Consider the following 12654-nt stretch of genomic DNA (forward strand, 5'->3'; position numbering starts at 1 on the left):
AAACATTCCTTTTGTTTCTGTTTTCAACTTTCCTCTCTACCAAACACAAAAAACCACAGCAACACATCTCTCTCCGCTTCGAAACGCAGTACTGCCTTCATTTTAGTTTCTCTGACTGGTCTTACAGATTGAAAATAAATAAAATCTGATTTTGTTCGAGTTGTAAAACGAGAGGAGAGAAGGGAGCCAAAAATTATTGTTTTTTCACGGGCTATTCGTAATCTCCGGACCGACACGCAGATCCATATTCATCTCCCATCTTTTGTAAGAACTTCTAAAACTTTTGCGTTGTTTAAAAAAAGAAGAAGAAGAGAGTAATATTTGTCAAAGTAAAAAGAAAGAAACTAGTGTTTTTCGAATTCACATTTAATTGTATGACGCATTTACTTCAGTTTTCTTAAACAAATTTAGACAATTCAATTATTGATATTTTAAGAAAACTAATTGATATTTTTGTTGTTGTTGCTTAAGTTTATATGCATTTTCGTTTTAATTGTTTTTGTTTTGGGGAGAGCAAAGTCTGCAGTTTGGTTCATAGAATTCTCAGTTCGATCCGTTTTTTGGGATTTTTTCCCTTTTTTTATTTGAGGATCTGGGTTTTTGTTGATTGTACTATAAGTCTTTTGGGATCTGTTGAATTAGTGATCTCTTTGGGATATCCTTTTGATTTGGGATCCGAGTCTTTCTCATTCACTAGAGTAAATTGGGACGCATTTTCTTTGAGGTTAATTGAATCCGATATTAACCAAGAGGGAGACTGCATTGAATGAGGCAGTTTCTGGTTGGAAAAACAACAGGCGCTCTAAACCCACAAGAACTCGGGAAAATCCGCGAAGAAGCTATCTGTTTCGTTTGAAAGGGACAATGGGGTGCTTGAGACAGATGCCACTGCACGGTTGATCTCGGATCAGCAGCCAAACAATAGTGCCGTTTCAGGGTCTTCACCCTCTTCCGATGATGAGGAAAAGAAGGCTGCGTTGGCGGTTGTTGAGGGGTCTAAGAGGACCCCATCTCAGCTGCAAACACGTTCAACAATGGAGGCCGAGGCGATGGGTGGACAAGGGCAGCCAAGGATATCCAGGATCGTGAATGCAACTGGTGGCCAGAGAGGTACACAGGTGGTCGCTGGTTGGCCTTCTTGGCTAGCAGCAGTTGCCGGGGAAGCTATCATTGGATGGATATCTCGAAAGGCAGAGTCATTCCAGAAGTTGGAGAATGTCTGCTCAATAGCTTTATCTTTTACTGCTTTTTTACAGTTTTGATTCTTGAATTCTGCCCATTCCAGAAATTCATGTTTTTCTTATGCATATCTACTTTGAAATATATAATACATAAACTAGCCACTATGTTGCACTCAAAATGAGAAAGTGTTTTGTTAATGTGCATCTTGATACAAATTATGGCAATCTGTGATGGGCGTTTAGTTCTTTGATTTATTGATGTAATCTTTTATGTTATACTATTTTTCTTCTTTCAGTAAATATAGTTAACTGTCCTGCAGATAATGTAGATTGGTCAGGGAACTTACAGCAGTGTGTACAAAGCTCATGACCTTGAATCAAATAAGTTAGTTGCCTTGAAGAAAGTTCGACTGGTTAATATGGACCCTGAAAGTGTTTGTTTCATGGCAAGGGAAATTATTATTTTGTGTCGGCTTGATCATCCTAATGTCATGAAGCTTGAAGGTCTAATTACTTCCAGGGCATCTGGAAGCCTATACCTTATATTTGAATACATGAAGCATGATCTTGAAGGGCTTTTAGCAGCACCTGAGGTTAAGTTCACAGAAGCTCAGGTATTTCATATCTTCAATATTTATTTGATTAGTGTTGTTTAGATCAGCATAAAGTATGTGATCCTATAATTTTCTGGACTACAAAGGAGTCTAGTTATGATGGAAGAAAACAATTTCATAAGAAGTATGTGGCATTGTGAACTTTGAGTGGCTTTCCATTGGTTTTTGATGGAACATATTGTGCATGTAGCAAGAAACCATTACAATTTACAACTCAAAAAGGAAAGCAAATTTGGTGGAAACTCCTTTCTTTGATTATTAGCTGTTTGTACAAATGGAAGTAATTTTTTTGTCAAAGTTGCAGCCTTTCATTTTACTGTGTTATATTTGATGGTGAAGAATTATATTTAGCCTTTTCTTACTCAAATGAAAGACAAGGGACTCGGTTGTTAGGATGTTCAGATGCTGAATTTTATGTGTAACTGTGCAGATCAAGTGTTATATGCAACAGCTTCTCCGAGGACTCAACCATTGCCATAGTCATGGTGTTTTGCACCGTGACATCAAGGGTTCAAATCTCTTGATAGACTGTAATGGAAACCTCAAGATTGGCGATTTTGGACTGGCAACATTTTTCCATCCCAATCAGAAGCAGCCTCTAACAAGTCGTGTAGTAACCTTATGGTATCGCCCTCCTGAGCTTTTGCTTGGTTCCGCAAACTATGGAGTTGCTGTTGATCTATGGAGTTCTGGTTGCATACTTACTGAATTATTTGCTGGGAAGCCTATCATGCCTGGAAGAACTGAGGTACTCATTTCATTTTTTGGGGTGTCGACGCATATAACTTCAAACTTCTAGTGCATGGTAGCTTCTATGAAGTTTTTTGTTCTTATGATAGACACAAGAGACCTCCTCCTTATGGTGTCATAATTATCAATTTTGTATATGCATGGCTATATATATAAGGTTTGTATTTTTTTGGATGTATGCATGTTGGTGCTCACACATAACAAGATGAAAAAATATAAATGCAACGAGAACTTTGGGTCCCTTTTTGATATTATTACATTGATAGACCTGGATACCAAAATTTAATCTTCAAGTCATACTAGTAGCACTCTGCAATGATCTAGGTACATAATTTGGTTGTCCTTTCATGTTCCATTTAATTTAACTGCCAATTATTTGCACATTATGTGTTTGTGTTGGGTCTATGTTTACTTTTAAGGTGGGTTTGGGGGAGGGGGTGTTGCTGGTGTAGACATACTCTATATAAACAACAGAGGTCATCTAATTTAGCTGATAATTTACTGGACCATGGTTTAACTGCTGTACTGCTACAAGTTATTCAATGTTTATCCATATAATTTTCATTCTAATGACATTATTATGCAATGAATGTGTACTCTGGATCTGAGCCACAATGTATTATATGAAACTCGCTCATAGCAGTACACTTGCAGTCGAGCTTTGTAGTTTAATTTATGGCGTGTAACATTTGATAATTTCTCCTTTTTAGGTTGAACAACTACATAAAATCTTCAAACTGTGTGGATCACCTTCTGAAGAGTATTGGAAGCAATCAAAATTGCCACATGCAACCATTTTCAAACCGCAACATCCTTGTAAACATTGTGTTATTGAGACATTCAAGGACTTCCCTGCATCTGCTTTGGTCCTTTTGGAGGTTCTTCTTCCATAGAACCCGAGTGTCGTGGAACTGCTTCTTCAGCACTTCAGAGTGAGGTAAAGTTAATATGGTATTCCCCTAAGGTGTGCATTTTCATCAAGAACAAAGCTCTTTTAGTTGTTACCTCATTTACAGTATTTTTTGGGGATCAATCTGTCTGTTAGTTCAACTGATTTCCTTGAGAACTATTTAAGTTGGTGAGTTTTCTTATACAAGAAAGAAGAGAAAGGAATCCTCCCAAGTCTTAACCCCTATTTTGTTTGCTTGAACATATTACCATTCATAATCTTTATAAGAGTACTCTTATTCAGATGCAATCCCAATGGATAATATCTAAGAAACAGTGAGCAAGAAGTAAAAAAGAAGAAAGGAAGAGATAAGGGGTAGCGATTTTCAAGAAGAAATGAGAGAACATGGGGAGGGTGTACATTTAGTTTCTTTCATTTCACATACCCGTAAGCTAGTGCCATCTACAATTATACAATGTTTTGTTTTGGTTGGGAATTCAAATATACCTTTTGGTTAACTTTCTAAGAATGGAAAGAAATTCAATGTTTATAATAAGCAAGTAGCCTTTCTTTGCATATTGTTTCTGCGCTTGAAATGTTATCAGTTGTATCTTTATAATTGCCCAGTTTGTTTGGTTCATTGGCACTCGTCAGCTCTTCCTCTTATCTGAGAATAACATGTTCGATAAATTGTTACTGACTTACTGCACAGCTTGTGTCTTGGTCCTGCTGGGTAGTTCTTCATTAGAATGACAACTATGTTGGTTGCTTATGATTACTTGAGAAATAACGTGTTCGATATTTCAACTATGAAATTGTTACTGCACAGCTTGTGTCTTGGTCCTGCTGGGTAGTTCTTCTTTAGAATGTCAACTATGTTGGTTGCTTATAATTATCCTACCTTTTCATCCTTCGTACTTGTCATCTTAACATTCTTTTTATTGACAATATTTCATTTTAGTAATTTTGTTTTAACTCCAAAGTTTCTCTTCCTGTTCTTTACAACACAGCCTCTTCCCTGTGATCCATCTAGTTTGCCGAAGTATCCACCTAGTAAGGAGTTTGATGTCAAGCTTCGAGAAGAGGAATCTAGAAGGTATTAAACAAGATTGTGTGAAAATTGTATTGTGGCTTATTAAACTTTTACCGATATTCTTGTCATTTAGTTCATTATGCTGGAAGGTTTTGTAACTTCTTTGTGATCTGCATTTGACAGTGTTTCGAAGTAGGAAAATCATGATATTTTTTACTAACATCCTAAACATAATCTTTGATGGCTAATTAAATAACAAGGAAAGAAACTGAACTTACTAAGATCTCTCCCCCACAAGAAAGTAGGGATAGCAACTGAGTGCGGTGGGACTGTTTTTTGCTCGGTCAGACACTGACCTGACTTGTATATCTTCTTCCTTGACTCCTCCCCGAACCTTTTTTTAAAAAAACAAAAACTTGAACACCTAAACCCGACATCCGACCCCAAAAAAGAAAAACTCTCCAGAATCCAATTCTATCTGCCCCAGAATATCACATAAGTCTTTTCCGGGAAGAAAAAGGCCCTATAGGGTCGGGGGAGGATAGCGTAACCCAACTGGTTTGGGTTATATTGTCATTTGTACGTGAAAGAGATGTAATTCTCAAATTGACCCGTGGTTTGTTTGATTGATTATGTTCTTGCTATCTAAATATCCCCTAGAAAAGGTACAAAACAATTGTTCTTCCCGTTTGTTAACTGGAAAACCAGGCAAAGTGCTGCTGGTGGAAAAGTACATGCACGGATCCTGTTACGAGGGTTTCAAGAGAATCTATAGCTGTTCCTGCCCCAGATTTTAATGCTGAGTTACAAACATCCAGGTACTTTCTAGCTTGCAAGATTTATTTGCTTTGCGCATTGCATATGCTTACGATAATATTTAACGTGGTGTTTGAACACTTTCCAACAGAAGTTCAGTCTTTTGGTCAGGATTGATGTTTTCTATGTTGCTTGACACAGAAGCAGCGAGGACAGTTCAATGGAAAAAGTGTCAGTGAAGTATGCTACTCTGGAGAAGACAGGGGTGCTGCCTTCCCTATTGAGCCTCCGAAAGAAACAGAAAAGTTTTATACAACTCTCATTCTGGCTGTTCAATGCAACCTAGTAGATTTGGATCTTTACGGAATAAGAAAACGAATGAGATTGAGTCTATGAAGGCATCAGCTCAAGCATTTGGTTCTCCTAGGAAGCTTGAAGAGTTGAGATCTTAAACAATAGATGCCCATCGTGCAACATTGGAAGTGTCCAGATTTTCCAACTCAATTGCAGTTAGAGGTAGTTCACGGTTTGATATGACGAAAGAGAATAACATAAATCCTCACTGGCCAGAGGAGCATTTTAATGCCGGATATAACCTTCTGTGTAATGCGGAGTCGTCTGAAAAGCATGAATTGTCCTGTCATTTACTCAATAGGCCAAAGGGCTCGAATGTGAAGGATGAACAATCATCTTCCAAGGAATCAGCAGCAGTGGTAAAGGAACTTGGTAAACAGAATTGGTTTTTATCATTCATACTAGGCATCCTGTTTCTTCTCCTTTACCGGTATATTCAACATCCATTCTTGTGACAACTGATTTATGAATGTAAGGTTTTTATGTGATGGCCACTTCCTAGGAAATCCATGAAAATTGAAGCTAAAAGCAAATTCTTGGCAAAGAACATAGTTTATAACATTTTCTTTTACAATAGTCATGGCATAACGAACCACAAAATTTATCAGTTTCAACTGTTGGAGTTGCTAACACATGTTTTGTCTGTGAATCTAGGACTATGTTTCCATGAATAACCGAATCCATTATTCTGGACCATTGTTGCCTCGTGGAGGGAACCTTGAGGAAATGCTTAAAGAGCACGAGAGACAGATTCATAATGCTTTCCGAAAAGCTCGTTCAGACAAGACAAAGTTGAAAACTAACCTTGATCACAATGGACAGACTGAATCGTTACTTTAACACCTGAGAAAAGGCAGGAGACAAACCAGTAAGCAGCTTCCACTCCGGTCCAGAAGCTCAGCAGTGTATCATAGAATAGGTTTCGGAATAATTATTTTCTTTTGGAGGTTCGACAAGTCTTGCTACCAGATGATGTGCAATAAGCATGAAATTCCCATGGATTTTCGACCCAGCAACGAGGACTACCTTTCCGGCCAAAGTTCTTTCAGAAGTTCTAACCCACCCCCTCCCCCCACCGATCGAATGACTGACAATATTGATTGCTATTTGGTGAATTTGTGATTTATCTTCGAAATTTGCATACAGGCCATTTTGTTGTACCGTAGGTAGAGGCCTGTCATTGTTCCAACTTTCAGAACTATGCTTTGTACAGCTAAAATAGCCTTCGTATAGATTATATAGATCACTGCATTTTTTTTGTTAATGGTCGAATCATTATCTCGAATTTACTTGGATCTTACAGGCCTTGTTTAAAAAGCTCTGAGCTTTGATATCACTCGATTCAGCGGATATTTTATCCTTCACAGTAGCATGTCACACACCAATGCACTACTTTCTAATGCGATGAACTGTCTTGCTTTCTGTACAAGGCACAATAGCATATCTATCACTAACCAATGTGCTATCATCTATTTATTCCAATGGCAAGTTATCAGCTTCATCTGATTCAATCTGAATTTGGTTTAACTCAGTGGGGGTTCGATTCTATCAATTTTGATTTCGATTCGAGCTTGGATATCATGAAAGCTTCCATTCCTTTTATCACCTGTCTTAGGAATCTAACAACCGAAATAGAAAATTTAACTTCCATGTCAGTATCAATCACCCAATAACCTATCATTGTTTGACAGATCATTCAACCAGCAAATTCTGAAAACTAAGGCTTCCTAATTTAAAAATGAATGATCTAATAAAGCAACAAATTGGGTATTAAGAGAGGAAGCATGTCAAATCCATTAAATCCCAAACAGAAACAAAAGAAGAACCCTAATTTAATGAAATCCACCAAACTTGTAGATGTGCCAACCACAGTGTCGCTTCATTCACAATCCTTGTAGATGCTTTGTCTTCATCAAGTGTCTGATATTTCTTCACTTCATTTCCAAGCATAATGAAACCAAATATCATACCCTGCAGTACCACCATTTTTGTTTAAAATATCAGAAAGGGACAAAGGGCCAAACCAGTTCTCGAGTTTCTTGTAATATTTGTTTGTTTCAAACATTTCAGACAAAACATGAGGCCTAAGACCAGTCAAGCACTCAATTTTAAGGTCCTCCTTTTGGGGGTTTTCTTTGCTTTTCTCCTCCTTTTTGTGTTGAGATCGAGTTTATTGTCGTCTTCCGAAGAAAACACATGTCTACGAGCACATTACAAACTTCTGCACCGGCTAAAACATCTAGTGCTGTCAAAGAAAGCAAAAGCACAACTGATTGCTCGGCGTCATGTGACAAGATACCGCGTACTCTCGCTCGAGCTCTCATCCACTACGCGACTTCTAGTATCACTCCGCAGCAAACGTGGAAAGAGATCTCGGTCACGGCGAAAATCCTAGAGAAAAAGCTACCGTGCAACTTCCTAATATTCGGCCTAGGCCACGACAGCCTTATGTGGAGTTCGCTCAACTACGGCGGACGGACGGTTTTCCTCGAAGAAGACGAGGCTTGGATCGAGCAAATCCGACATCAGTTTCCCATGCTAGAATCCTACCATGTCACATATGACAGCAAGGTGAACCAAGCTGATAATCTCATGGACGTAGGCAGAGGACCCGAATGCACGGCAATCGTCGACCCTAAATACTCGATGTGTCAACTTGCATTGAAAGGTTTGCCAAGTGAAATTTACGAGATGAAATGGGACTTGATAATGGTAGATGCCCCGACCGGGTACCACGAGGATGCTCCGGGGAGGATGAACGCCATATACACCGCGGGTATGATGGCGAGGAATAAAGAGAAAGGCGAGACCGACGTGTTTGTGCACGACGTGAACCGAGCCGTCGAAGACAAATTCTCCATGGCATTTTTATGTGAAGGGTACATGAAACAGCAAGAAGGGAGGCTTAGACACTTCAGAATCCCTAGCCATAAGGAAAAATTGGAGATGCCATTCTGCCCAGCTCGATAATCGTACAAATTCTTTTTCATATTGCCGATTGATGTTGTCTCCTGGGGAATTATCCCTTTCTTGTTTGAATCTATATAATAATTTCAAAGGAAAATAGAAAAGCATAGCACTATTGCAGTGCAAATTGTCATGCATGCATGCTGCATAAGCTCTCACGTTTCTTTGATCTGAGATATTAGAACTGCAGAAATTATAATAAAAATATCAGTTCTATACTTTCTGGTCTTTATTTCTTCTTTTTGGGTGGGGTACATCATTTTTTTAAATCTCTATAATTTATTATTATTTAGCACCATAATATGCGATATAGGTATATATCAACAACTCGTTGGTTTAGTGGTATGAGACACTAGATTTTTAAGTAAAGTCAAGGGTTTGTCATTGTCTCTGTACTATCCGATCCATATTAATTGATCAATAAATTGGATATCGATGATTATACCCAAAAAATATGAAATATATTAATCAACTGATACAAATTAAATATTACATAAATTTATTATAAAGATAATTTTTTAAATTAAGTTTTTCGTTTATAACGACAATATTTAAACTTATCATTAAATAATATTTTAATTAAATTAAAGTGATTATAAAGTAATATTTATTTTAAATATTCTCAATCATTGCGGTTCATATATATTATATATAGGCATAGAAAAGGGATAAAGTAATAAAATGCTTAATCGTTATGCCAAATTAGATATTTATTATAAACTTGGCATAGATAATATCTAAATTAAAATATATTTAAAACTAATTAAATTTGTTTTATAAAAATATATTAATTATAATCTCAGTGATAATAAATTATAAAATTATTTTTTATAATATGAATTATTGTTGATTAAAAATAATATTTTTAAAAAAAATATTTAAAATTTATATTATTAAGCTAGAAATAATGAAGAAGATGAGTAAAACGGTAATAAAAGTGTCATATATATATATATATATATAGTATAGGTATTAATTTATTAAAAAATATGATAAAATACAGCGTTCCTTACTGAACTATATTCTCTCTCCTATTTTCCTCACCCAACTTTCAATTTGACCAATTTTCTTAATGAACTTTACATATTTGATTATCTTGTTCACTTTGCCGTTAAGCTTGTAACGCCGTTATGACGTGACTTACATGACAAATTTTTAATCGATAAAAATAATTAAAAAATGGATAAAAAAGACACATCAGATAAAAATGATAAAAAATTAGGGTAAATAAAATTACCCAAATCACGATTTATCCTTATTTCCCAAAAGCACGAGAGATTGCTTTTCAAAATTCCTCTCAATTTTGTTTAGGGCTTCTATGAATTAAGAATTTGGGGTTTATAGAAGTTGTTGAATCTATATTTTGATATAACAAATAAGAGAAAAATGTTTTTGGACTTAATTGAATTTACTCAAATGATTCAAAAGTAATTGAAAGTCTAAATTAATTTGAAAAATATGTTTTAAATGTTTTCTAATTTTGTCAAACTTTTAAATATTGTTTTAAAACTCAAAACACTTGAAATTAGCAAAAATTGTTTGTCTCGAGACCATCATTCCAATCTCGAGACTGAAATTCCAAAATGTTTTTCTGGTATTGGTACCATGGTGTGGAATCGATACCCCTTCAAATAGTATCGATATTGAGGCTTCAACGACTATAATTTTGAATGTTTTCATGATCGGTCTCGATACTAAATTCCTGGTATAGATACCAAAGTTGCAGGTGAGCATTTAATGCTCAAAATCAAGGTTTCTAACGGCTCCAAAACATTCCCAACGACTAGTAACTCATTCCAACATATAAAATCAAGTTGAGGACACTTGGAGAATGTTACAACACCTATCCAAGCAATCCACATCAAGAGAAAAGCTCTTTCAATCTTATTTTTCCTTTTCTATTGTATGTAGAGTGATTTTGTGAGCTTAATTTGTAAACACACGTCTTTTGGAGGTTTTCTTGTTTACATTTCTTTATCCTTTTGTAAAAAGAGTTTTGGTTCTATCTAAGTCATTGTAAAAGATAGGGAAGTTGTAAACGTTAGTCTTGAGCCTAGAAAAAGAAAGAACATATTAGTGAATTTGTTAGAAATCCTTAGTGAGAAGCTAAGGTAGTGAATGTAGATTTCATTGAGGAAGTTGAACCATTATAAATCATTATGCATTTTTTCTTATCATTTCTCCTTAATTCGCAATTTTTCAAAAAGCCAATCCCCTCTCTTGGATATTTCGGTTAATCAATAATCAGAACGGGTCACATATCGACGATCTAACAACCTTGTGAAGATCCTTGAAGGCTCTCTATCGATTTCCGACACAACTAAGAAAATGACTTCCACATCCGATGCTTACTACCTTGAAGACTCTCACTCCATCCATAGGTCTCTTTACTTCAATAGAGCAAATTACTCCTATTGGAAGAATAGGATGATGTTGTTCATCCAAGCCACTGACCTTGCAGTTTGGGATGCCATCATTGATGGTTCTCCCACCCCTCAAAGAAATCGATCAGAGTGGACAAGTGAATATAAAAAGCTTGCCTAACTCAATGTCAAAGCCATGCGCATCCTCTTTTGTGCTCTTAGCTAGACGAATATAGCAGAGTATTCTCATGCTCTAATGCTAAAGAGATTTGGGACAAGTTGGAGTTGACCCATGAAAGAACAAACCAAGTAAAGAAATCCAAGATTGACATTCTCATTCTCAACTATGAGAACTTCAAGGTGAAGCCCGATAAAGATATAATCGGTTCACTTAAAGCATCAACAAAACTTTGGGAAGGTTCCCAATAAAAAATAGTGAGAAAGATGCTTGCCTCATTGCCTACATCATGGGAAGGCAAAGTAACTACCATCGAAGAAGCCAAGGCTTAGAGTCGTACACCCTCGATGAGCTTATCGGTTCTCTACTCACTCATGAGGTGAAACTTCAAAAGAAGAAAAAGAAGGAGGTGAAAATTGCCTTCAAATCCACCAATGGGAGTAATCAAGACTCAAGTGAAGAGGTGGATAAAGATGAAGAGATGACCAAGCTCTTCAAAAGATTCATTAGATTCATTTCTTCCAAAAGAAAAGAAGTGAAGCATGAATCGAGCAAGAGGAAGGCTCATGTGGTGTGCTTTGAGTGCCAAAGAACGAGACATGTCAAATACAAATATCCCCTCATAAAGAAGAAGGGATCAAGAAAAAAGAAGACATTTGTGGCGGCTTGGAGTGATTAAGAATACTCCAATGATGAAGATGAAGTTTCCAACCTATGTCTTATGGCCATTGAAGAAGATTCAAGGGTAACTTCTAACTCTTGTGATTTAAATTCTTATTCATTTAAAGAGTTACAAGATGCCTATGATGAATTGTATTTGGAATTTGAAACCATGAATTCCAAATATAAGAAATTAATTTCAAAATTTAAAGTTGAAAATGATTTTCTTTTGAAAGCAAAACTAGAATTTGAAAAACAAAATGAAATTTTGAAAAATGATATTGAGGTTTCAAAATTCAAAATCAATGATTTAGAAAAAGAAAATCTTGATTTAAAATTTAAGCTTGAATGCTTAACAAAAGAAAAAGAAATAATTTCTCAAAATAATCATCATGTTTAAAAATGGAAAAATGCTCACATTGTCATTTTCATGGTCATATGGAACATGCTTGTCCTTTAAAGATTAGAAAACATTTTAAAATTAGACAAATATGAGTTCCCAAGTAAAATTAGACAATTTGGATATCAAAAGCTATATAAATGCCTTTTGTAGGTGCGTGGGAGCAATAGTGACAAAAGTGAAGAAATTCAAATCTCTAACCACACAAAATGAGGAATATGTGACCTCTAAACTTAAATCTTTTTATTTTGCATAATTGGTTGCCTATTTTGTTTTATGCATGCGTGAGTTTTGTGCATAATTGATTGTTTGTTGTTTTTCATCTCATGTATGTTAAAATGTGTTATGGTGAACATTTTAAAGTTTCAATGATTTTTATCAAATTTCAGTTCATCATAATGTTTTTGGTCAAATTTGCTTTTAATGTTTTTTTTTTTACAAAATTTTATTTTTGACCTTAAATTTAAATGTTTATGCATGTGGCTTTATTGTAAATGATGTCTATGTAA

The 12654-nt window shown here is 35.8% G+C and overlaps 2 pseudogenes; both read left to right on the forward strand.

The window, feature by feature from the left end:
- The first annotated feature begins 809 nt into the window (after positions 1-809).
- LOC120149529 lies at positions 810-6637 on the forward strand (annotated as a pseudogene).
- Positions 6638-7541: 904 nt separating this feature from the next.
- LOC120149439 lies at positions 7542-8762 on the forward strand (annotated as a pseudogene).
- The last annotated feature ends 3892 nt before the right edge of the window (positions 8763-12654 follow it).

Source organism: Hibiscus syriacus, unplaced genomic scaffold, assembly GCF_006381635.1.
Source record: "Hibiscus syriacus cultivar Baekdansim isolate YM2019G1 unplaced genomic scaffold, ASM638163v2 tig00111005_pilon, whole genome shotgun sequence".
NCBI lineage: Eukaryota > Viridiplantae > Streptophyta > Magnoliopsida > Malvales > Malvaceae > Hibiscus > Hibiscus syriacus.